This window comes from Sciurus vulgaris (genome assembly GCF_902686455.1).
Source record: "Sciurus vulgaris genome assembly, chromosome: 12".
Lineage (NCBI taxonomy): Eukaryota > Metazoa > Chordata > Mammalia > Rodentia > Sciuridae > Sciurus > Sciurus vulgaris.
The window spans coordinates 107,638,415-107,663,452 of NC_136473.1; the positions used below are offsets into that span (position 1 = coordinate 107,638,415).

The 25,038-nt window shown below is 39.4% G+C and overlaps 1 long non-coding RNA gene across 9 annotated transcripts in view; it reads right to left on the minus strand.

Moving 5' to 3' along the window:
- The window catches only part of LOC306641323, a 439,001-nt gene that overhangs the window by 274,571 nt on the left and 139,392 nt on the right, over positions 1-25,038 (minus strand). For 5 of the 9 annotated variants that reach the window (XR_013758133.1, XR_013758134.1, XR_013758135.1 and 2 more), the window contains exons 5-6: positions 3,296-3,388; positions 1,351-1,433 (exon numbers count right to left, since the gene is read on the minus strand). The exons of 2 other annotated variants lie outside the window; for them this stretch is intronic. This is a non-coding gene — a long non-coding RNA (uncharacterized lncRNA). The remainder of the gene's footprint in view (positions 1-1,350; positions 1,434-3,295; positions 3,389-25,038) is intronic. 2 more of the 9 variants (XR_013758138.1, XR_013758140.1) reach the window with 1 other exon arrangement.

Consider the following 25,038-nt stretch of genomic DNA (forward strand, 5'->3'; position numbering starts at 1 on the left):
CAAGCCTCAAAACATTTGGAAATGATCTCTCACATTCTTTCTGTAGTCTTGTTATTTACTGCATGACAAAGGCTTTTTATGTCACTTGGCAATGAAGCCAATGTTAGCGAAACTCTCATGAGAAATCTACTGTAAACCATCACTGAATCTTGGATGTCTGTTTCCCTGCAATGCTTGGAGGTCCTTTGGAACATCAGTCAGTTTCATTCTTCCAGTTCTCTAGACTTAGAAAGTATCTTTTCATGGGAATCTGCCAAAGTCACCCTTTCTTCCTGTCTGCTTCCTGCATAGCTTCCCCACTAAGTTTCTGCCTTGTAACACAAAGAAGGACAGTTAGGATATGGAAGCATGAAACACAAGACAGTAAGTAAGGAGCCAAAAGTCAGCCTTGCTCTTTTCACATAAAGGTCAGGTATAGCTGCAAGAATTCCATGGTTTTGTTGACAAAGCTCAAGCAGCCTCAGGGCAAAGCCTTCCTGGCTCGAGCCTACCTCTGTAGGTCCAGAAACCTCACCATCCTCCATATACACAGGCAACCATTCTGGGGCACATTCATCACCAGCACCACCACAGTAATTCTGAAAATGACAGTTACCAATGTCTCTATATCTTGGGAATACCCTCGTTCCCAGAATCACAGCGCATGTTAGCACTGGTGGCTACCTCCTCCTTGATTAACCATCAAGAAGGCAGAGAAGTTATCAGTCTTGGGAAGGAAAGGTCAGCACAGCAGATTTGCCATACAAGATTTTCCCAGCAGACCTGATAATGCAACTTCTGCAATCATGTTGCACAGGCTTGGAAGTCAAAAACCTAAGAGCAGGCAGGATGGCATAGGTGAAAGAGCTAGCTTGTTAGTTACTGCTAGTTCTAACTGTATGATATCCTATTTTTTCAGCTAGAGTCTCTTGAGATATGTTTTTATTCCCGTTCCTCCCTGATTTTCTAGTACCTGGTTCGATCCTTTTCCATCTTGGTGTGGATCTCTCTAAAAGCAGATACTCACACAAGCATTCACATGCCAGTAGCTCATTGGGGAGGTCACTGGGGAATAAAGAAGTGAGTCATGGGAGGGGAAGCAGCCAATTAAGGATGTGCTATCAAGGAAGAGGCCGAAGATCACCCCTGTGAGAAAACCCTGAAACATGGCCTGGGAAACAGGCCTCAGAGGACTCTTCCTACATGGAAATGGAACTGCGAAGGGTTTATGCACCAAATTGCCCCAGCCATTGTTTACGGCTATTCTGGGAAGTCTTTGGATATTCTGATACTTCTTGTCTGACACGGCCTTAGAATAGGCAAAATAGAATGAGGTACATCATTCCTTTCTGAAAACTTTTAAATGCCTACCTGACAGAGTGTGTTCTTCTGTGGGTAGAAACTTGGAAGGTCGGAACCATTAGGAAGATCCTGGAGTGTGTCTTCAAAATGGTCTAGAATATCAATTGATGATGCTTCAAGTCAACATGAATTATTTTCTTTACAGATAAGATAAACATAACTTTTCTAGGTATTGGGTGACACCCTCCCCTATGAGGGATGTTTTTCAAATTTCCCTTTTTGTTGTTTAGTGTCTGATTAGATCAGCAGAACTGGTTAAACAATGTCTAGTCACAGTGTAGGAAGTGAGAGGGGTTTCTGTGAGAGTTAACGAGGTTGGCTAATGTCTCATTTTCTTTTAAACCCATGACTTTTAAGATATTGATAGGGTAATTCACTGTCTATTATGGGTAATTTTAATCATGATATTATTAATGAACTATAATTTCCTTGAAAAGAAATCATAATACCACAGAGATCCCCAGTCCCTAGCGAGCTCCCTCCTGCCCTTTTCTTGCCCAGGGGACTTTCAGAGTGTGTTCAAGACCTCCAACACCAGCTGCTTAGGGAGGCTGGCCCTTTTCCCAGCCAGGGATGGAAGTCTTTCCTAATCTCATTAAGCCCACCCAGCCCCCTCATTAATGATAGACTAAGAGAGGGCGCACAAAACAACTGTGGTCAATGAGCACTGAAAGGAAGTCTCCCAGGGAATTTTGGGAGAGCTATTTTTGTTCTTAAAAAGGAACCAAAGCCAGAGACATTTTCTTTTCAGTCCATAGACATTGTGATTTCTTGTTTTTCTTAATACTAGCTTTAGTACTATCTAATAATAATAATAAACAGTAATACTTTAAAATCTTTATTCTGTAGGAAGTAATGTACTACATACTTGTATAAATTATTTAACACAAATATTGATCGAGCTGATATTCCTACTCCCGTTTTATATATAAGGAAACTGACTCCTGAGTCCTAAACAGGACAAAAAACTTGCAAATGTTCACAGTTGGTGACAGCACAGGTTTTAAGCTAAGTCACTTTGATTGGACCCCACCATCTTCCAACCACCCTTACGAAGTCCATGACTAGTCTATCTATGTAACTACATTTCGAGCACCTGAGGGTTATCATCCCCTCTTGAATGAACACCAAATAGGCTGCTGGTTTGACAAGGAACACAAAGGAGATCATTGATTCAAATGTCTGAGTCTATAACAATTCTGAGTTCTATAAAATTTAGCATTTCTTTGTTGCTACTCCCTTAATTTTGAATCAGGACACATTTGTTTTTTTCCCTATGTGATACAGGTACTTTGTACGTGTAATTAAATTCACCAGAGAAGTCACTTCACCATGAACTATTTTGAATAACAAATGGTTAAAATCATATTTATTCCATTAAAAAAAATTATAACGACTGACATCCAGAATAGTGAAATACAGAAAATACCAGGGGGAAACAAAAGCATATAACTAAAGAAAAGTACACAAAAACCGGCAATAATTAAAAATCTCTGGAAACTGTCTTCAGGGAAGCTAGAAAATGGAGAGACATTCTTTTTTTTTTTTTTCAAATCTGCTAACTCTTGGTAAGAGCTGCATAAGTGAATGGCATGTGAGCCACGTCCCCTCTTACCACCCACCCCTCACTCCGGTTCTATCTCGGCTGGTGCACGTGAGAAGGCTCGCTCTGCTCCCACAGCTCCCAGTCTGGGGCTCTGGTTTCGCTCTGGGAGCTGCAGGCTGCCTGTGTTTTCCAGCCCGCACCGCCCGCGTTGCAGCCCCTGTCTGCAGATCTGAAAGGAGTAGGGCTGCCTGCCCACTCACCCCTACTCCCGTGACACAAGCTCCGCTCTGAGCGTGGTGGGTCAAAGACACAGTGGCCATCACTCCTGTAGCTCACCGTCAGGATGGAGGTGCGTCACTAGCAGGGGAAAGGTGAAAGACCAGGGGTACAAATGCGTCCTGCCAGTACCTGCTCTCAGGGAGGAGGGTGGGGAGCCCAGCTCTGGTTCACACGTACAGAAGAGAGCCATCAGGAAAGAGCCCTTATCTCCACCTGAGGGGACTGACAATGTTTGGAAGAGGATTTTATTCTAAGGCCATTGTCGAAGTCAGAGAACAACTGGATGGATCAATTGAACAGACACTACATATCCACTGTACTAACAGCAACAAGCCAAATGACAGAGCAACTGAAAGTTTCACAGAGGTAACTACTAAAATGTAAAGTGGGGGCTGCAGGAAACTTGCTTCATGGAAAAGAAAGCCTGTGGTAGTCAGCACAATGGGCCTATTTTATAAAATTATTCCCTAACCTCGTGTTCCCACCACTAAGAAGATAATTTTTAAAATATTTTAAAATATTATTAAAACTCATTGATGGTTTTAAATGTTACACTAGAAAATATCCTCCTAATATAAAAAGATAGCAAATGAGGAACTAAGAGGGGAGAACAAAGGATATGAAAAACAAAAAGAGGGGCTGGGGTTGTAGCCAGTGGTAGAGCGCTTGCTTAGCACGTGTGAGGTACTGGATTCGATTCTCAGCACCACATAAAAAAATAAATAAAATAAAGGTTCATCAACAACCAAAAAATAGACTAGGTTGGTGCCATCACTGGTTGGTCGCAGTCAAGGAGTGAGCTGGCAGCTGAGCCAGGCCGCCTACATAGCAGAGGTAGGCAGCGGGCAACAGGCCAAGGACAGACTTCATAACTGAGCGACCCCGCCTGACCCCAGCACCTAGGTGGTGCCATCCCTGGTTGGTCACAGTCTCGGAGTGAGCTGGCGGGCAACTCAGGCTGCTTGCATTGCAGAGGTAGGCGGGCACCCAACCCACCTGCCTTGCGGAGCTGGGTGGCGGGTAGCCAACCCGCCCAACCACCAGGCCAAATACAGACGCCACCACTGAACAACCCAGCCCGACCACCACTCCGATGTTTGTCGCCATCACGGAGTTACCAGAGGCTTCTTTATAGGTTGATGCAGGCATTTTGAATTACTCCTGAGGGCGTGGCCATCATCATCGGAAGGGCAACTCCCTTCCTGAGACACCTACAGGAGGCCAGAGGACCTCTGACAAGACCCAGGAGCCAAGAAGAGGAGGTACTGAGAGACTCAGGACCAACTCAGAGCCACTGGGGAACATACCCCAGCTGAAGGCCACCACCCCTAGAAGGCCAGCTTCCTAGTGGAGCACCACATTATCAAGTTCCTCCAAGACTTCAGGCTACTGAAGGCTAAGAGGTGAGTTATTGGAAATCTACAAGACAATATTAGTCAATAGAGGAAATCTGCAATATCCCAGAGTTTCACTATTAGAGGGGTAAATACCTGAACAATATGAGAAAACAAGGGAAGAAAATGTCCCAAACAAACCTAGATGGTATTGCAATAAAATCCAATGACAGCATGGCAGAAGAAATGTCAGAAAGGGAGTTCAGAATGTACATAATCAAAACGATCAGGGAAGCAAACAAGGATATGAAAGAGGAAATGCTGGCATTGAATGATCACACCAATCAACAGTTAAAAGAGCAAATACAGGAAGAAAAGATCATTTCAAAAAAGAGAGATATTAAAAAAAAAACAGAAATCCTTGAAATGAAGGAAACAATAAACCAAATTAAAAACTACATAGAAAGCATAACCAATAGGATAGAATACCTGGAAGACAGAACCTCAGATATTGAAGACAAAGTATTTAATTTTGAAAACAAAGTTGACCAAACAGAGAAGATGGTAAGAAATCATGAACAGAATCTACAAGAACTATGGGATAGCATGAAAAGGTCAAATTTAAGACTTATCGGGATTGAGGAAGGCTTAGAGAAACAAACCAAAGGAATGAACAATCTATTCAATGAAATAATATCAGAAAATTTCCCAAATCTGAAGAATGAAATGGAGAATCAAGTACAAGAGGCTTATAGGACTCCAAATACACAAAATTACAATAGACCCACACCAAGGCACATTATAATGAAAATACCTAACATACAAAATAAAGACAGAATTTTAAAGGCTGCGAGAGTAAAGAATCAAATTACATTCACAGGGAAACCAATATGGATATCAGCAGATTTTTCAATCCAGACCCTAAAAGTGAGAAGGACCTGGAACAACATTTTTCAAGCTCTGAAAGAAAATGGGTGCCAACCAAGAATCTTATACCCAGCAAAACTTACCTTCAGATTTGACAATGAAATAAAATCCTTCCATGATAAACAAAAGCTAAAAGAATTTACAAAAAGAAAGCTGGCATTACAGAACATTCTCAGCAAAATATTCCATGAGGAAGAGATGAAAAACAATGATGTAAATCAGCAAAGGGAGGAACTACCCTAAAGGAACAACCAAATAAAGGAGAAATCAAGTCGTGTCAAAAGAAAAAAAAATGAGCCAAATGACCGGGAATACAAATCATATCTCAATAATAACCCTGAATATTAATGGCCTGAACTCATCAATCAAAAGACATAGACTGTCAGATTAGATTAAAAAGAAAGATCCAACAATTTGCTGCCTGCAAGAGACTCATCTCATAGAAAGAGATACCCATAGACTAAAGGTGAAAGGATGGGGAAAAACATACCATGCACATGGACTCAGCAAAAAAGCTGGAGTATCCATCCTCATTTCAGATAATGTGTACTTCAAGCCAAAGTTAGTCAAGAGGGATAAAGAAGGATATTTCATACTGCTTAAGGGAAGCATCAATCAGCAAGACATAACAATCATAAATATCTATGCCCCAAACAGTGGCTCATCCATATATGTCAAACAAATCCTTCTCAATGCCAGAAATCAAATAGACCACAACACAATAATACTAGGTGATTTTAACACACCTCTCTCAACAATGGACAGATCCTCCAAACACAAATTGAACAAAGAAACCATAGATCTCAAAAACACAATCAATAATTTAGACTTAGTGGACATTTATAGAATGTACCCTCCAACAAAGAGCAAATACACTTTCTTCTCAGCAGCACATGGATCCTTCTCTAAAATAGACCATATATTATGCCACAAAGCTACTGTTAGCAAATATAAGAAGATAGAGATAGTACCTTGTATTCTGTCAGATCATAATGGATTGAAACTAGAAATAAATGACAAAATAAAAAAAAGAAACTACTCCAACACCTGGAGATTAAATAATATGCTATTGTATGATGAATGGATAACAGAAGATATCAGAAAGGAAATTTAAAAATTCTTAGAGGTAAATGAGAACAAAGAAACAACATAACAAAATCTCTGGGACACTATGAAAGCAGTTCTTGGAGGAAAATTTATTACATGGAGTGCATTCAATAAAGAAGAAAAAATCACCAAATAAACGACCTGACACTACGGCTCAAAGCCCTAGAAAAAGAAGAACAGACCAACACCAAAAGTAGGAGAGGACAGGAAATAGTTAAAATCAGAGCTGAAAGCAATGAAATTGAAACAAAAGAAACAATTGAAAAAGTTGACAAAATAAATAGTTGGTTCTTTGAAAAAATAAACAAAATTGATAAACCCTTAGCCACACTAACAAAGAGAAGAAGAGAGTAAACCCAAATTACTAAAATTCGGAATGAACAAGGAAATATCACAACAGACACAATTGAAATACAAAACATGATTAGAAGCTATTTTGAAAATCTATACTCCGACAAAACAGAAAACCTCGAAGACATCAACAGGTTTCTAGAGACATATGAATTACCTAAACTGAATGAGGAGGACATACACAATTTAAGTAGATCAATTTCAAGTAATGAAATAGAAGAAGTCATCAAAAGCCTACCAACAAAGAAAAGTCTGGGACCAGATGGATTCTCAGCTGAGTTCTACAAAACCTTTAAAGAGGAGCTCATTCCAATACTTCTCAAAGTATTTCATGAAATAGAAGAGGAGGGAACCCTCCCAAACTCATTTTATGAAGCCAATATCACCCTGATACCTAAACCAGACAGAGACACATCAAGGAAAGAAAATTTCAGACCAATATCCTTAATGAACATTGATGCAAAAATTCTCAACAAAATCTTAGCAAATCGCATACAAAAATATATTAAAAAGATAGTGCACCACGATCAAGTGGGTTTTATCCCAGGAATGCAAGGTTGGCTCAACATCCAGAAATCAATAAATGTAATTCACCATATCAATAGACTTAAAGTCAAGAATCACATGATTATTGCGATAGATGCAGTAAAAGCATTTGATAAAATACAGCACCCCTTCATGCTCAAAACACTAGAAAAAATAGGGATAGTGGGAACATTCCTTAACATTGTAAAGGCCATTTATGCTAAGCCCATGGCTAATATCATTCTAAATGGTGAAAACTGAAAGCATTCCCCCTAAAAACTGGAACAAGGCAGGGATGCCCTCTTTCACCACTTCTATTCAACATTGTCCTCGAAACTCTAGCCAGAGCAATTAGACAGACCAAGGAAATTAAAGGGATACAAATAGGAAAAGCAGAACTCAAACTATCCCTATTTGCTGATGACATGATTATATATTTAGAGGAACCAGAAAATTCCATCAGAAAACTTTTAGAACTCATAAGTGAATTCAGTAAAGTAGCAGGTTACAAGATCAATGCTCATAAGTCCAATGCATTTTTATACATAAGTGATGAATCTTCAGAAAGAGAAGTTAGGAAAACTACCCCATTCACAATAGCCTTGAAAAAAATAAAATACTTGGAAATCAATCTCACAAAAGAGGTGAAAGACCTCTACAATGAGAACTACAGAACACTAAAGAAAGAAATTAAAGAAAACCTTACAAGATGGAAAGATCTCCCATGTTCTTGGATAGGCCGAATTAATATTGTCAAAATGGCCATACTACCAAAAGTGCTATACAGATTCAATGCAATTCCAATTAAAATCCCAATGACGTACCTTACAGAAATAGAGCAAGCAATCATGAAATTCATCAGGAAGAATAAGAAACCCAGAATAGCTAAAGCAATCCTTAGTAGGAAGAGTGAAGCAGGGGGTATTGCAATACCAGATCTTCAACTCTATTACAAAGCAATAGTAACAAAACGGCATGGTATTGGTACCAAAACAGACAGGTAGATCAATGGTACAGAATAGAGGACATGGACACAAACCCAAATAAATACAATTTTCTCATACTAGACAAAGGTGCCAAAAATATACAATGGAGAAAAGATAGCCTCTTCAACAAATGGTGCTGGGAAAACTGGAAATCCATATGCAACAGAATGAAACTAAACCCCTATCTCTCACCCTGCACAAAAATCAACTCACAATGGATCAAGGACCTTGAAATCAGACCAGAGACCCTGCATCTTATAGAATAAAAAGTAGGTCCAAATGTTCAACTTGTTGGCTTAGGATCAGACTTCCTTAACAGGACTCCCACAGCTCAAGAAATAAAAGAAAGAATCAATAACTGGGGCAGATTCAAACTAAAAAGCTTTCTCTCAGCAAAGGAAACTATCAGCAATGCAAAGATAGCTTGCCTACAGAGTGGGAGAAAATCTTTGCCACGCATACTTCAGATAGAGCACTAATTTCCAGAATATATAAAGAACTCAAAAAACTCTACACCAAGAATACAAATAACCTAATCAACAAATGGGCTAAGGATATGAACAGACACTTCACAGGAGAAGATCTACAAGCAATCAACAAACATATGAAAAATATTCAACATATTTAGTAATAAGAGAAATACAAATCAAAACTACCCTAAGATTCCATCTCACCCCAATTAGAAAGGCGATTATCAAGAATACAAGCAACAATAGGTGTTGGCGAGGATGTGGGAAAAAAGGTACACTCATACATTGCTGGTGGGTCTGCAAATTAGTGCAGCCACTCTGGAAAGCAGTGTGGAGATTCCTCAGAAAACTTGGAATGGACCCACCATTTGACCCAGCTATCCCACTCCTTGGTCTATACCCAAAGGACGTAAAATCAGCTTACTACAGAGATACAGCCACAACAATGTGACAATAATCACATAATTATCTCAACCGATGCAGAAACAACCTTTGACAAAATCCAGCACCCATTCATGTTAAAAATTAGAGAAACTAGGGATAGAAGGAACTTACATCAACACTGTGAAGGCTATATACAACAAACTCAAGACTAACATACTGAATGGAGAAAATCTTGAAATTCAGGAGCAAGACAAGATGTCCACTCTCACTCCTATTCAACATAGTTCTTGAAACTCTAGCCAGAGCAATCAGGCAAGAAAGGAAATAAAAGGGACACAAATAGGAAATGAAGAAGTACAATTATCTCATCTGATGACATGATCCTATATTTAGAAGACCTAAAAAACTCCACCGGAAGACTTTTAGAGCTAGATAAATTCAGCCAAGTAGCAGGATACAAGATCAACATACATGCATCAATTGATTCCCTATACGCCAAAAACGAATCTGCTGAGAAAGAAATCAGGAAAACTACTGCATTCGCAATAACTTAAAAAAAAAAAAAAAGGAGGAGAAGAGGAGGAGGATGTGGAGAAGGCGGACAAGGAGGAGGAGAGGAGGGGGATGGGGGATGGGTGAAGAGGGAAGAAAGAAGGAAGGGAGGTTGGGAGGGAAAGAAAGAAAAAAAAGTAAAGAGGGAAGGAAGGAAGGAAGGAAGGAAGAAAGGAAGGAAATGAATAAGAAAAACCGTGGGAGTACATCTAGTTAAGAGGGTGAAACAGTAAAACACTTCTACAATGAACACTATATAACATTGAATAAATAAATTGAAAAAAACCTTAGAAGATGGATGGAAATATCTCCCGAGTTCTTGGGTAGACAGAATTAATATCGTCAAAATGACCATACTACCAACAGTGTTATATAAATTCAATGCAATCCCATGAAACTATAAAAGATACCCTTCACAGAACTAGAAAAAACAATTCTAAAACTCTTGTGAAGATTAGGAGACCCAGAACGGCCAAAGCAATCCTGAGCAAAAAGAGTGATGCTGAAAACATCATAACACCTGTTCTCAAATTGCATAATTTGAGCTATTGTATCAAATTATATCCAGAGCTGTAGTAACAAAAACAGATGGCAGGCTGGGGTTGTGGCTCAGAGTAGAGCACTTGCCTCCCATGTGTGAGGTGCGGGGTTCGATTCTCAGTACCACATATAAATAAATGAATAAAATAAAGGTCTATCAACATCCAAAAAAATAAAACAGATGGTGTTGGTACCAAAACAGACATGAAGACCAATGTAATAGAAAACACAGAGACAAACCCAAATAGGTACAGTTATACGATACTCAACAAAGGTGCCAAAAACATGTTGGAGAAATGAAATCTTTTTTAACAAACAGTGCTGGGAAAACTGACTATCCATATGTAGACAAATGAAATTCGATCCCTATCTTTCACTCTGTACAAAAGTCAACTCTAAGTGGATCAAAGACCTGGGAATTAGACTAGATACTTCAAATCCTAGAGGAAACCACAGGCTCAACACTAAACATATTGGCACAGGCACTGACCTCCTTAACAAGACCCCTAAAACTCAAGAAATAAAACCAAGAATCAATTACTGGGATGACATCAATTTAAAAATGTTCTGCACAGCAAAGGAAACAATTAAGAATGTGAAGAGAGAGCCTACAGAATGGGAGAAGATCTTTGCCAGCTACTCCTCTGACAGGGGATCAATATCCAGAGTGTATAAAAAAACTCAAAAACCTTAACATCAAAAAACCAAATACCCCAATCAATAAATAGGCAAAAGAACTAAACAGACATTGTTCAAAAAGAAGGAAAACAAGTGGTCAACAAATACAAGAAAAAATATTCAACATCCCTAGCAGTCAAGAAAATGCAAATCAAAACTACAATGAGACTGCATCTCACTCCAGTGGGAATGAAAATCATCAAAAATACAAACAATAATGCTGGTGAAGATGTGGGGGAAAAGGTACACTCAAACATTGTTTTGGGGACTACAGATTAGTACAGTCACTTTGGAAAGCAGTATGAAGATTCCTCAAAAGACTAGGAATGGAACCACCATATGACCCAGTTATCCCACTCCTTTGTATTTTTCCAAAAGAACCCGAATCAGCATATTATAGTGATATAGGCACATCAATGTTTATAGTAGCACAACTCACAATAGCCAAGTTGCAGAACAAGACCAGATACCTGCCAACAAATGAAAATGGATAAAGAACATGTGGTATATATACACGATGGAGTTTTACTTAGCCATAAAGAATGAAATTATGGCATTTACTGGTAAATGGATGGAATCAGATAACATTATGCTAAATGAAATAAACCAGACTCAGAAAGTCAAGAGTCAAATGTTTTCTCTCATATGTAGAAGCTAGAGCAAAATAAGGGGGGGAGAAAGATCCCATGAAAATAGAAGGAAGATCAGTGCAGAAGAGGATAGAGGGGGAGGGAGGAAGATTCAAGGAAAAGAGGAAGTACTGCGTACTCCACGTATGTATGATCATGTCAAAATGACTCCCAATATCATGTATAATTCTAGTGTACTAATAAAAAACATTTTTTAAAAAAAAGAAAACTGTAGGTCAGTATCCTTCTATAATATGGATGAAAAAAATTCTCAAAAAAAATACTAGCAAAGCTAATCCAGCAATATTTAAAAATAATTATATCCTATAACCAGGTAAGAATTATCCAAGGAATGCAAGATAGATTAAATGTAAGAAAATCAATGTAATACAACAAATCTCTAGCCATTCAGTGGTTGCCTACCACCAGGTCAGGATAAAGGACAGTGAATCTTGATGGATATGGGGCTTCTTTTTGGAGTGAAAACATGTTCTAAACCTGAACTATTATGATGATTGCATAATTCTGTGAATAGGCTAACAACTATTAAAATGTAAACCTTAATGAGTGAATTTTTAGTGTATAAATCATATCTTTATAAATGAGTCAAAGACAACAAAATGCAAATCATTAGTTTGATCTTAAGTGTTATTTACTGAAAACTAATAGGCATTCAATGCATTTAAAACATACTTTCAGAATTTAGAACTACATATTTTCACCATCACCACCTCCAAGTTCAAAGGACTGAAGTGACTTTCCAAGAACCTAAGCTTATTAGCTACTGATAGAGTCTTTTGAGAGAATTTAATTTAAATAAATTCACAAAATATACACTGGGAACATGGAATGTACTAGATATTCTGATAGATACAGTAGTGGATAAACACATAAAGGAGTGCTTAAAAACCTGGATTGATAACACATTTATCAGAGCATCTGTTCTTAAATGACTGTAATTTATTTTATGACTTGAACTTCAAATCACAATTATAGTTAAAATGTTCTTAGAAGAGCACAGTCAGCCTTCTCGTCTGCTAAATAGCATCACTTATGAATTATTTGTGATGATCACCTATGTATAGAAATTTTATTTTGCTATATATTATTTTCACTTTTCAAAAAATTAACACCATAAATGTTTTACTAACTGGACATGGTAAAACAAAATTAAATTGATAAGCTCAAGAGTTCTAGGCCATTCTTACTCCATTATAATTTCTACTGTACATCACTTTCTCCATATATGTACACAGGAAAGTTATGTCAGATTCTTCCCACTGGGTTTCCTGCTCCTGTCCCCCTTCCTTCCCTTCATTCTCCTTTGTCTAATCCACTGAACTTCTGTTCTTTCCTACCCGCCTTGTCCTGCAATAGCATCCACAGATAAGACAGAACATCCTGTACGTCTGCCCAGACTGGAATCCTAATTATGCACAAGTCAAAATAGACTCTACCATCATGGGTAAATAAAAAGAGTAAATTTTAAAAATCACTCCATTTTAATATAGATTCAGCATGTTACTGTTTCATTTCTAACCAATACTTTTTATTGCCTTGTTTCATTTCTAACCCATACTTATTTTTTAAATGGCACTTACATATGTATTTGAATATTCTACTTGCTACTTGTAGAAATCAATGAATAAAACTTTCCACTCTAGTTTTATTTGAAGTTCAAGTGACCACCTGAACTTTTATTTTTTTCGTAGACTTTGTCAAAAGATGTTCGTATTTTAGTCAATTTAAGAGTGGGCTATGGGCTTCATACCAGATGAAATGTCTACTTGTACTATTATGAATGATTATGTGCCAAGTAATAGTTTTTATAGGTGTGGGATCTTAACCTATCCTAGAAAATTCACATTTGACAACACTCTTTGGCAGTAGTTACTCTCTAGGTCAATAGAAAGGTTTCCATGCCTCTGATCCTGCTGTGTTTTTATTTCCTGAAATATAGTAGGAAGAACCAGAGGGACTTAGAACAATGACTACTTTTTGTCAGCAGGAATGAAAGACAAAGAAGGCTAATAAGCTATCTTGTTAATTTCTGAGGCCTAAGAAGGTAGGACCAAGGAGGTTGGGCTGGCACCACCACTGATGGAGAAGAAATGTTCCTGGGAGAAGAAATCAGACAACATGCTGAGAGCGGATACTGTGAAAGAATTGCATCTGAGAATTTCTAGCATCTTGACTTTACTTAACCATATGCTCATTAATTTGATTTAAAGCTCAAAAAGGTTGAATATCTTTTACTTTTCATCAGTGTTGTGGTATGTGTAAGTTTATTACTAGAACAAACTAATATGATGCAAAATACAAACAAAATATCTGTTGGGCATAGGCATATTACCAGCAGAATGGCTGCTAAGTACCAAACTCAAAACCCTAGAAGAGTTTTTACTAGCCTACATGAAATCTTTTCCTTGGTAGTCATTAGTAAGCAAGAACTTATTAGGTGTCCTTATGCATGAGAAGCAAGCTCAGTATCTGATCCAATGACTTGGGATGTGCTCTTACATATGAAAAGCTTTCCAAGGACATCAATCCTGGCTTAAATTCTTGAGAGGGGGATTTGACTGCACAAAATGAAGGTGAAGTAGATTAAGTAGGATCTTTCTTCCTAGATACAGGGGCTTTAAAACAGATGAAGTTCTGAAATGGGGAGTTAGTATATACTGGATCTTCAGTTTCTCAAGGATTCCTTGACCCCTCTTCTGCTTCGTAGGGCCTATTGAACTATTTGAGTCCTTCTGCCCTCTCTTCTTCCTCTTCCCTCAAAGCCAATCCACCATTAAAAAAAAAGGGGGGGGGGGAATATAGTTCATTGACATCTCTGAAGCTAGGACTGACATCCTTGAAGTTAGGGTTCCTACTCCAGCAGTATTAGTTATTAGTACATTACACCTCACTTCTAATTGTGAAGGATAGCTTCTCTCCACTTCTCAACCTAAGCACCAAAGAACTCCAGGCAGCAGCAAAGAGGTGATCTGAGGTGGATGGGGCAGGGAATGGGAAAGGAGTTTCCAGTGAGGTCCCTCCTGCATCTTCAGGAATTCTGGAGCTGGAGGAGACAGCCAGCAGTGTTCCGCCCCAAGAGGACAACACTGCCAACTGTAAAACAGGCTGGGGTCATGCACAGTCACAAAGACACTAAAGATGACTATTTGAAAGTCTGTGCAAAAGAAGAAGGGAGTCTGACTTGTCAGGAAGGCAGACTATGTGCTGATGGTTAGTTGAAGATGCAAGAGGGACTCCCTTCCCTTTCAGAAACTGCTTGGTCTTCTAAGAACCACAGTCTGCCTCTCCCGTCAGCTCACTTCAGCACTCCCAGAAATGGTGAGAACCTGCTCAGGAAGACGCACTCCTTGACCTGCTCACAGGTCTTCCCTTAGCACCTACACACTTCTGCAGAGGTGGAAGTGAGCTGCCAGTTCACAAGTTCACGCTCACACCCCGCCCTAGCCTTATTTACCTCCTCTGTGCTGCACCGGAACCTCTTCTTTTCTTTACTTTTTATTCTGTTTTTCTCACATTTCAAGTAGAAGTCTCACTAAATTCAATGCATTCTCTATGGGAATAAAATTGGGCAGTGGTGAGACAACAACAGAACTGAAACTTGACGCTGTGGACAGACTCACTTTTCTGGAGTTGAGTCTGCCGGCTCAGAGTTGCAGTGTGTTGTCAACACTGTACTTAGTACTGGGCAGAACCTGCTTCCTTCCCAGTATTTTCTTCCTGGGTCCACAGGGGAGAGAAAAACAACTTGAAAAATATACAGGCATATTTGTTCTGGGGAGAAGGGTCAAGTGGTTAAACCGGAGAGCCAACGATAAGACATGTGACTTGAGCAGCAAGGCACTCCTAATGATTCTCAGGCACTGGCCCTGGGGCTGAGATTGCTGCTGAGAGTGAGGGAGGGACACTTGAAGCACATGACTTTGCTAGTAGGACAGTAAAGACCTCTTGCCCAGAAGGCAGGCCCCTCCTTCCAACCACACTTCCCCAAGACCCTGTCCTCCCTCACCTACTCACCTCTCTGTGGGAGAGTCTTCATTTGTTTTGTTTCTCTTTCCCCACTAAAGTGTAAGGTCCAGAAAAGGCAGGAATTGCATCCTTCTAATTCATTGGTATGTCCCCAGGACCTGGCAAAGTGCCTGATACAGTAGGGGCTCAAAATATTTATGGAATGAATGAAGTGATGAGTAAATGAGAGTCATTGTAGAGATATAAACGAGGACAGGTCAAGGGAGAATCTGGTCCTGGTCTCTTGGTTGCTGCTTTATGTATCCTGCCCACAACTTTGCATAAACACTGTAGGTAGAAATACATATGTGAAGTCATATTTCTCAGGTGTAAGGCCAGGAAGACCAGCTGAAGCAACCGACTTCAGCACACCACATAGCCTAGTAGGTGAGCACACAGACTCAAGTACACTGCTGAGTTCACAGCCTTCCTACAAAACTGGCTTAGTGGTGTGTCCCTGGGCAAATGAGTCTCTCTGTGCTTCCATTTCTGTGACAGTAAAAATATCAGGTTACTCTCTAATTGGGCTGTGTGAGAACTGAATGAATTATGTAAGTTACATGCTTCACAAGAACAGTGACCAACACGGCTTACATGTTTTCTGTTATTACTACTATAATCCTCATTTCTTATATTAAGTCTGTAATTCACAGGAATTTGAATTTTTGTGCTACAAAATTTTCGACAATCTGGTGAAAACTAATAGCCATTTCTCATAACAATATGTTTAAAAATAAACTACATAAGATGACAAAGAAAACAAATTATACAGAAATATATCAAAATACTTTTAAATCTTTGATATGGTAATATGTCTTCTTGATAACACATTCAATAACAAGAAATACTGATAGGACTTCAATACCATAATTTTAAGGTAGTGACAAGCATAAACAATATTTCAGGTTACTGGCAATGACAATGAAAATATCTGTGGTCTCTATTAGTGACAAAATCACTTTGGTATTGTCAGTAATTGAAAGAAAAGCTCAGTTTCAGTTAGAAGTTAGAGAAAGTGAAAATGGACTTATTTTTCTTGTTGCAGTTCACAGGCGCTCTGATCACATCCACAGTACACAGGACCCAAGTTAAGAACCCTGGCTATAGCTGCTGTTGTCAGTTCTTCTGATAGCTATCCCAGGGTGGTTTGGGGAAAAAAAAAAAAAAAAAATATATATATATATATATATATATATTTATGAAGCATATGTACATATTTTTAGAAATGGAAGTGATGTGAATCCTATCCAATAGAAATACCCATGCCCCCTCACACGAAGAATGTGTATTACTGTACTGTCTACAGCTGCAAAAGTTCAAAACAATCCAAACACCCATCAATAGAAATTAAGAAATAATTTTATGAATCTGTACATTATGAAAATTTACAAGTGGATTTTTGTTCTTTCATCAACAAAAAACCATGAAGGCTAAAAATCATCTCTATGTACTGACATCAAATACACAAAGTTATAGAGCATACACAGCACTATCTCATTTTTAGAAAAATACAGTTGTTTATATTTAATGGTTAACAATGGTTATGGGGGTGCTCGATTAAGGGAAACTGCCACTTTCTACACATTCTGGTAAACTCTTTCCCCCAGTAAGTCTTCTACTATTTAAAAAATGACAGTGGCTACTTTGGGGGAGGAAATGGCTCTCCCGAGTTCCCTGGCCTCCCGAAGGCTCAATGGCAGTGGCTGTGCAGATGACCAAACATCTCGATTGTTACTTGCATGTCTGCAGGAAGTCTCAGAGAGATGACCTCTGGGATTTCCCCCAGAATTCTGACATAAGAACCATACCTGTGGTTCCCAAGTCATGGCCTGTTGGTTTTGCTTTACTCAGACAAGAGCTAGAATTTAATCTCAAAATCTTTTAAGCATTTTTTGCCTACTCGGTCTCAGTCGGCAAATATTTCCTGTTCCTGTGTCCCACTATCTACCTGTGATCCTTGATGAAAACAAACTCCTCAAACAATGTCTAGTTATCCATTTCATGTTCTTTCTTCTATGTGAAACTTCCCAAGCTCAATTTGTGCCTGGGATTTGGCCTCATAGCTTCAAATGCCCTTCAAGCCCTCCTCACCTGGCTGCATTATATTTGAAGATCAGAGAAGAGAGCAAACTTCAGTGCGGGGAGGCACTGAGGAGCACAGAAACTGTCATTAAACATAACCTTCAATGCCAAATTAACAATGCTGATCTGTTCTATGAATATATGCTTCTTAAAAGAATTGATAATTGCCACCTCCTCTTTCTTCCATTTACACATGCAATCATCTCTCAATTCACAGAAATCGAGCTCTGACCCTACCATGCTTCTCTTTAGTCTCCAAGTTCCATGTATACTTGATGCGCTTTCCTTCTTTGTCCTCATGATATCTGATTGTTGCTCACTGACATTTAGCTCTGTCCTTCACTTCTGTGATGTCATGCTAGTGATTTTCTTCCTTCTTCTCCTTCATGCCTTTCATCTTCTCTTAAATGTCAAGGTTCCCATAACTTTCTTTATGCTTACAAATCAATGGCCCCACACACCCCAAACTCATCATCCTAAATTCAACCTTTTTCTCTCCAAATCCCTTTCTTTTTTCTCCATCTCATATCCCAGTGAGAGACCCTGATTTTATATTTGTCCTAAGCATCCTGCTAGAACTCTCCTTCCTCTATCCCACACACACAACCTGTCTTTGGATTCTATAGCTTTGACCTCCTAAAATCCCTTCAGTTCCATCCAGTTCATTCATTATTTTAATTCAGGGCCTCACCATCTCTCATATGGGCAATTACAACACTCCCTTAACTCTTGCCTCTAGTTTGGCTAGCCTCTATAAGTGCCTAAGTGATCTTTCTGGGACCCAAATGTGATCAGGCCACGTCCTAGCTAAATTGCTACCATATATTCCCATTGCTTTCAATACGAAAGTAAAAGACCTTCATCCACCAACCAAGGCCCTTCATGGTTTAGTTCCTGCCTGCTTTTCTAGACTTACTTCCTGTCATTCCTACTGCATACAGCTCAGTTCAGCCACGTGAAACATTTTGTTGTTTGTTCCTTCTGAACATGTCTCATGTCCATGCATTTATACGTGAGAGTCTCTGCTCGAAGTACCCAGTTTCATAGCTCACCACCATCATCACACACCAGACATAAATCTAGCTAACATGCGCCTGTCCTTCAAAACTCAGAGTACCACCTACCCACGCTGCTCTCTTTTCCTTACCCCTCACCACCAGCCTAAGTATACCCTGTGCTTCCACCAAAATGGCACTATCTCCTCAGCTAGGCGAAGGCTTCTCAATGGCAGAAGCCATTCCATTAGACTGAATACCACCAGTGCCTACTGGATGCTCAAGAAATAGACACATGGTTGTGACTATAGTGAAACTGACTTTCTGACACAAACCCACACCCATTCCAATACTCAGTCACCAAACTGCTAATCAGTTCATGTCACTCACTTCCTCACAAGTCTTTTTCATGCTCTTATTCAGGGCTACACCCTTTAATCAGGAGCCCAAGACACCATGATCTAGTTCTAAACTCCCCTTCCAGAATCTCCTACATGCCCCGCTGCAAGCCCTGTGCTATAGGGCAACCATACTCCTCATCCTTCCCTGAGTTCTTAGACTCCCATCTTTCTGACTTTGGTCTACTGGAGAAGGACTTGTAGCTGGGCATGGTGATACATGCCTGTACTCCCAGCTATGTGGGAGGCTGAGGCAGAAGGATCACTTGAGCACATGAGTTTGAGACCAACCTGGGAAATGTAATGAGGCCCCATCTAAAAAAAATAAAATAAAATAAAGAACTCATGAGTCAGTTTCATTTGGGAAACTTTGTTCCACTGAGGAAGAAATAATTTCTCTCTCCTATTTACTTTCAACACAACCTACCTCTCCTTAGTGCTAAGTGTATTTGTATTTAATTGCCAAGTATATTTTGTATTTAATTGCTCCCTCCTCCATGAATTACAAGGTCCCTGGGGAAAAAGAGTTTGTCTCATTTCTCTCTAATCACCTTTTTCTCTTCCCAACCCCAAGGTAGTCCTTTGCAACATAGCAGATAATCAGTAAATATTTGTTGAATTAAATTACTTAACCAGAAATTTCACCTTATTTCTTAAATAAGTTTAAATTTTGAGCTTTCCATAGAGCAAAATTGTTAAGTTCCATGTTTTATTCCCTTGTGTTTTACTTCAGGCACTGAAACATCAAGAAAAAGAAAAAGAAAATACAGGGAAAAATTTGCAAACTGTATATCTGATAAAGAGTTGATACTCAAAATATGTAAGTTTTCCTACAACTCGGTAGCCAAAAAAGAAAAAAAAAAAAAGGAGTGTGATTAAAGAGTGGTCAAAAGCACTGAACAAACACTTCTCCAAAGAAGACAAAAAATTTGCCAAAAGATATAAGAAAAGGTGCTTAATATCACTAATCATCAGGAAAATGCAAAATCAAAGCCATGACAATCACCTCACAACATTGAGAAGTGCTATTATAAAAAAAAAATAGCAAATGTAAATGAAGATGTGGAGAAAAGGCACAACACTGCTGGTAGGAATGAATGTAAGTTGATCCAACTATCGAGGAAGACAGTGTAGATGTGTCTCGAAGAATAAAAGTAAGATCACCACATGATCCAGCAATCCCACTTCTGGTTTTAGATATTTACAGGAATTGAAAAAATCGGGATCCTAAAGAGACATCTGAATTACTATTTTTTTCAGTATTGGGGATCAAAGTCAGGGCCTCGCACATGCTAGGCAGGCATTGCACTGAGCTACACCCTCAGCACTCTAAAGAGAAATCCGCACTCCCAGAAGCCCAGACATTGAGGTAACCTAAACATCTGTTGACAGACTAGTGGATAAAGAAAATGTGATATACATGCCAGGGAATATTATTCAACCTTAAAGAAGAAAGGAATTATTTTCCATTTGGGACAAAATGGATAAAATTAAAGAACATTATGCTAAGCAAAACAAGCCAGATACAGAAGGGCAATAGTACATGATTCTACTTTTTTTAGAAATCTAAAATAGCCAAACTCATAGAAGCAGAGGGTAGAATGGGGATTCCTGGGGGCTAGAAGAAAGGAAAGATAGGGAGATATTTGTATAAAGTGAAGCAAGATAAGCGTGTACTGGAGATCTTCTGTATGGATCCACTGATCTGACAATAGTTAACTATAGTCATTGTATATTTAAAATTTTTGTTAAGTATTCCTATCACAAAATAACAACAAAATAATAGTTAAAGAGGATTGGGGAAACTCTTGGAAGTGGTGGATATTTATGGCATTGACTGAGATAATTGTTTCATAGGTATATATCTATCTACAAGCTCACCAAATTGTAATATTAAATATGCACAGCTTTTTGTATAGCAATCATACCTAAATAGTTTAAAATATAATAAACTCTAGAAAATACAAATGCAAATTTTAATCACAAAAATTTCATTGACTATCTTAATAACAATATTACTAGCCAAAACCTAGGTGCAATGTAATTTATAAAAATGGATATATGAGAATATTACTGTTATTATCCTTCTGTTAAGAAAAGCATGTATTATGTGAAGTTAGCATCTACTCCAGTGGATTATGCATTTCCTTTATTGATTTTAGAAAATATGAGATCAAAAAAGGAGTCAAGCTTATATTAGTCAGCTTCACATTACTGTAACAAAATACCTGGGATAATTAATTTATAAAGAGAAAAAAAAGTTAGTTTTTCTCATGGTTCTGGAGGTTGCAGTTCAAGACTGAATGACTCCATTATTTTTAAGCCTCTGGTAAGGATAGCATATCATGGCAGAAGTGCATGGCACAGTGTTTGCTTACCTGAGCCAGGGAGTAAAAGACAGGAATAGGAAGAAACAAGGATCTCAAATTCCCTTCAAGAGCACACCCCCTCCCCAAAGTACCCTAAGGATCTCCCATGAGTCCCCCATCCAAAGGTTCCACCATCTCCCAATTGTGTAAATTTGGGGACCAAGACTTTAACACATGCTTTGTGGAACAGTCAACATATAAGGCCTATTTAAGGTTATGTCTACCAAAGCTTCAAGACATTGTCATGGAGGCCAAAGCAGGCAGTGATATAGGAAAAGATTAATATCTTTTTGATATATTCAAGGCCAATGAAATACCACAGTATATAACAGGAAAAATGAAGCTGACATTTCTGGTTATTTTAAAATAGCCTGAATACACATTCATTAAAATGTACTCCTTTCCTTTCAGCCGGTCCTAAATTTTCTCCATTTCTGTCAGAAGGATGGGGAAATTCCAACATTCTCCTGTGTCACTGACCAAAGACAAACATGTTGACTGTGTCAGAACCCTGCATCTCTCCAACTATTACTCAGTATGCAACACCTCAGTAAAGAAAGGGTAACCGCCTCGCTTATGCTTCTGACAATAACAATATGAAAAAAGGTAGGTGAAGGTGGAGGCTGAGGGTATTGGCAAGGTCATGAGGGTAAAGTGGGGAAAGAGAAAGAATGACAGCCCCTTCCTGACTTTGGGGACAGCTTTTTTCTTTGAGGTATCAGTTTGCATAGAGTCCAGCTTAGTGGGCACTATTTGTGAAACTAAGCCTTTGTTAGACCCTTAAAGAGATTCAAACAAAATTCCATAAACCTGTGGAGCAGTCTGTTGGGGGCTGTGCCATGTTGATCACATGGCAGCGAGGAGGTTAATTGACATAAGCACACTCAGGTGACTTTATCGTCCACGCACACAATGTATGCACATGTGTTCTCAAGCACTCCTAATTGTGCCTGCTCGGAGCGTCTTGCTAATCTTTGCGTAAGAGGCGTGGCCCTGCTCTCCGCGTCCTGGAGGTGATATAAGCGTAAGCAGAACGAGACAGAATGGAAGCAGCAAGACACACGCGTGGCAGCAGTAGCAGCTTGTAGGACATGCGCAGGCAGCAGCTAGAGGGAAAAACGCATGCGCGACAGCAGCCAGAAGAAAGGAAAAACACGCGCGGCAGCAGCGAGTAGGGGCAGTGGCGGAAGGCAGATCGCAGAACGGAGAACTGAGATGCATCACTAAACCACCTTAGGCAGACGCACCCTTAGGTCACAGGACGCAGGGCGCACCAGTAAGAAGCAGTAGACTTTAAGGCGTAGCAAGTCTCTCTTCCTCTAAGCTCTAAGCAAAGTCTGTCCTTCTCTCAAAGTCCCTCTTAAGCAAAGTCTCTCTCTCTCTCCTCTCAAAGCAAGTAAACCTCATTTCCTCTATCCTCTATAAACAAACAAGCAAGAAAGCAGTGCACTAAAGAGAAAGATAGAAGTGCCTCAGCTTCCACTCCACCACCCATAAGACCCGTGCAAGTTGTTGCTGCAAGCGGTGACAAATATCCATGGATTTTGGAACCGCAAAGAGCCAGCGACAGCAGTCTGTTATTACACATGGAAAACAATTAGGAAACAACAGGAAATTTTATCACCAAAGCTCAGTTATAATTGAATAATTTAGAACTCATGATTTGAGTAGTCACATGAAAGGATTCAGGAGCCAGAAAACATAAAGAAGGTTTTTCTGGAGAACATGACACCTAAACTTGTTTTGGAAAGGTAAACTATTTTAACAAGCAGAGTTAACATATCAGAGGAACTTTAAATAAATTGAATCTTGTTCTTCTTACAAATACTGGAAAGCTGGTATCTTTGAAGAATTTTTTAAAAGGTCAATTTACTTTAACCTTTAACTCAATTCTACTTTCCTTTCCCATTATTTAAAAACTGTAATGATATAGTTGCTTTGATTTTATGCTCTGTTGCCTCTCAGTATGGAGTCTAGATATTTTTCTGGAGCAATGGATCCTTAACATAAGAAATAGTAAAACTAAAATTCCCAAATGAAAATAGTCCTCTTCCTAATTCTCCTTCCTTCCTGAGAAGTGTGGGCCAAAAGTCATCAGGTAGGTCTGAGTCGGGCATCGGCAGGTCGGGACAGAGGGAATGTCTTGACGCAGGGCACTGGAGCCCAGGAGGGCAAGACGTTGTTCACCTAGGAGTCACAGCCCAAGAAGATGAGAGGACATCTCAGAAGGGTGAGCTGGTGCAGGTGCTGGCCTGAATAGTGTTCGCAGAGCTTCTGCAATGGAGGGTGGCTTGAGGTGGCCCAGAAGAGAAGGCTGCCCTCATGAGTTTGTAAACTAGAAGTCTTTTCAGGAAGCTGGGAGGGAGGTCACGACGTGCCAGGGCCCATCTGCATGGTGGCAGGTGCAGAGGCCATCAGGTAGTGTAGTGTGGGTGGGAGCCCATGTGATGGATGAGGAGAGGGTCTGTACGGGAGGACAGCCAGGTGGTGCTTGTTAGAGTCTAAGCAGTCGATGCAAGCTCACCCACAGGTGCGAGTCCTACCAAGTGAGTCTGTGCCCAAGCAGGATGGATCAGGGCATCCCAGCATCGAGTACTCAAAGCTGACAGGCACAGAGGCCTCAGCTTGAGGATGCAGTCAAGCACAGGCCATCAGGGCGCAGACGGTGTCAGGCCCCGAGATGTGTCGCCAGGAGACTGGTTACAAGCAGGGAGGCTGATGGAGTAAGAATCATAGTCAGGATAATAGGAGACTGGCTTCTGGCTGTTGGAAAAGAGAAGAGTTGCAAATAGGAAAGAAAGAAAATCAGAATGAAGTATGGGATGTTGGGTAGCAGTTAGAGGTATTGACATGCAAATATAAATCAGATATAGAGAGACAGACGAAGAAATAAATGTGGTGAAAACAAGCCTATGTATGCAAATACATATATTCCTCACTAGCTCCGTCCCTGGACACCATGACCTCCTGCGAACAATGAGCACATCCAGCTCCCAGGCCGTAGTTTCTAAGTATCATTCTTCACTGAAAGGAGGCAGGATTCCTTGAAAAAATAGCAGCTTTCATAGATGGGGTAGGCAAATATAAAAGAAATTTAGAACATCCCGTTACACCAAAAAGCAAGAAAATGCTAAAAAAATATGAAAATGTGTCAAAAGGACAGAAGCAAGACTGAAGTGCTCCCGATAGCCAAATTACTTATAATTTGAACATCTAGAAAAATGATAGTAATATACTATACTCTATAGAATTAAATGGAGATCCATGAGTCCGTGTTGATATAAATATATGTGAAAATAAGAAGTTTGATAAGGAATGGGATACTTACATAGTCTCAAAGCATTTTCCACCTAACTACATGTAAATTACAAAGGGAAAAATAGAAACATTATAGTGAACAAGCCTGGACAATACCACCTTAATTAAATGATAAAATTAACATAATCAGTAATGCAACAAATCAAAATTGTATGCCACATGAACACAGCATTACTTCCGTGCCTGCTCTGTGCCTGCCAA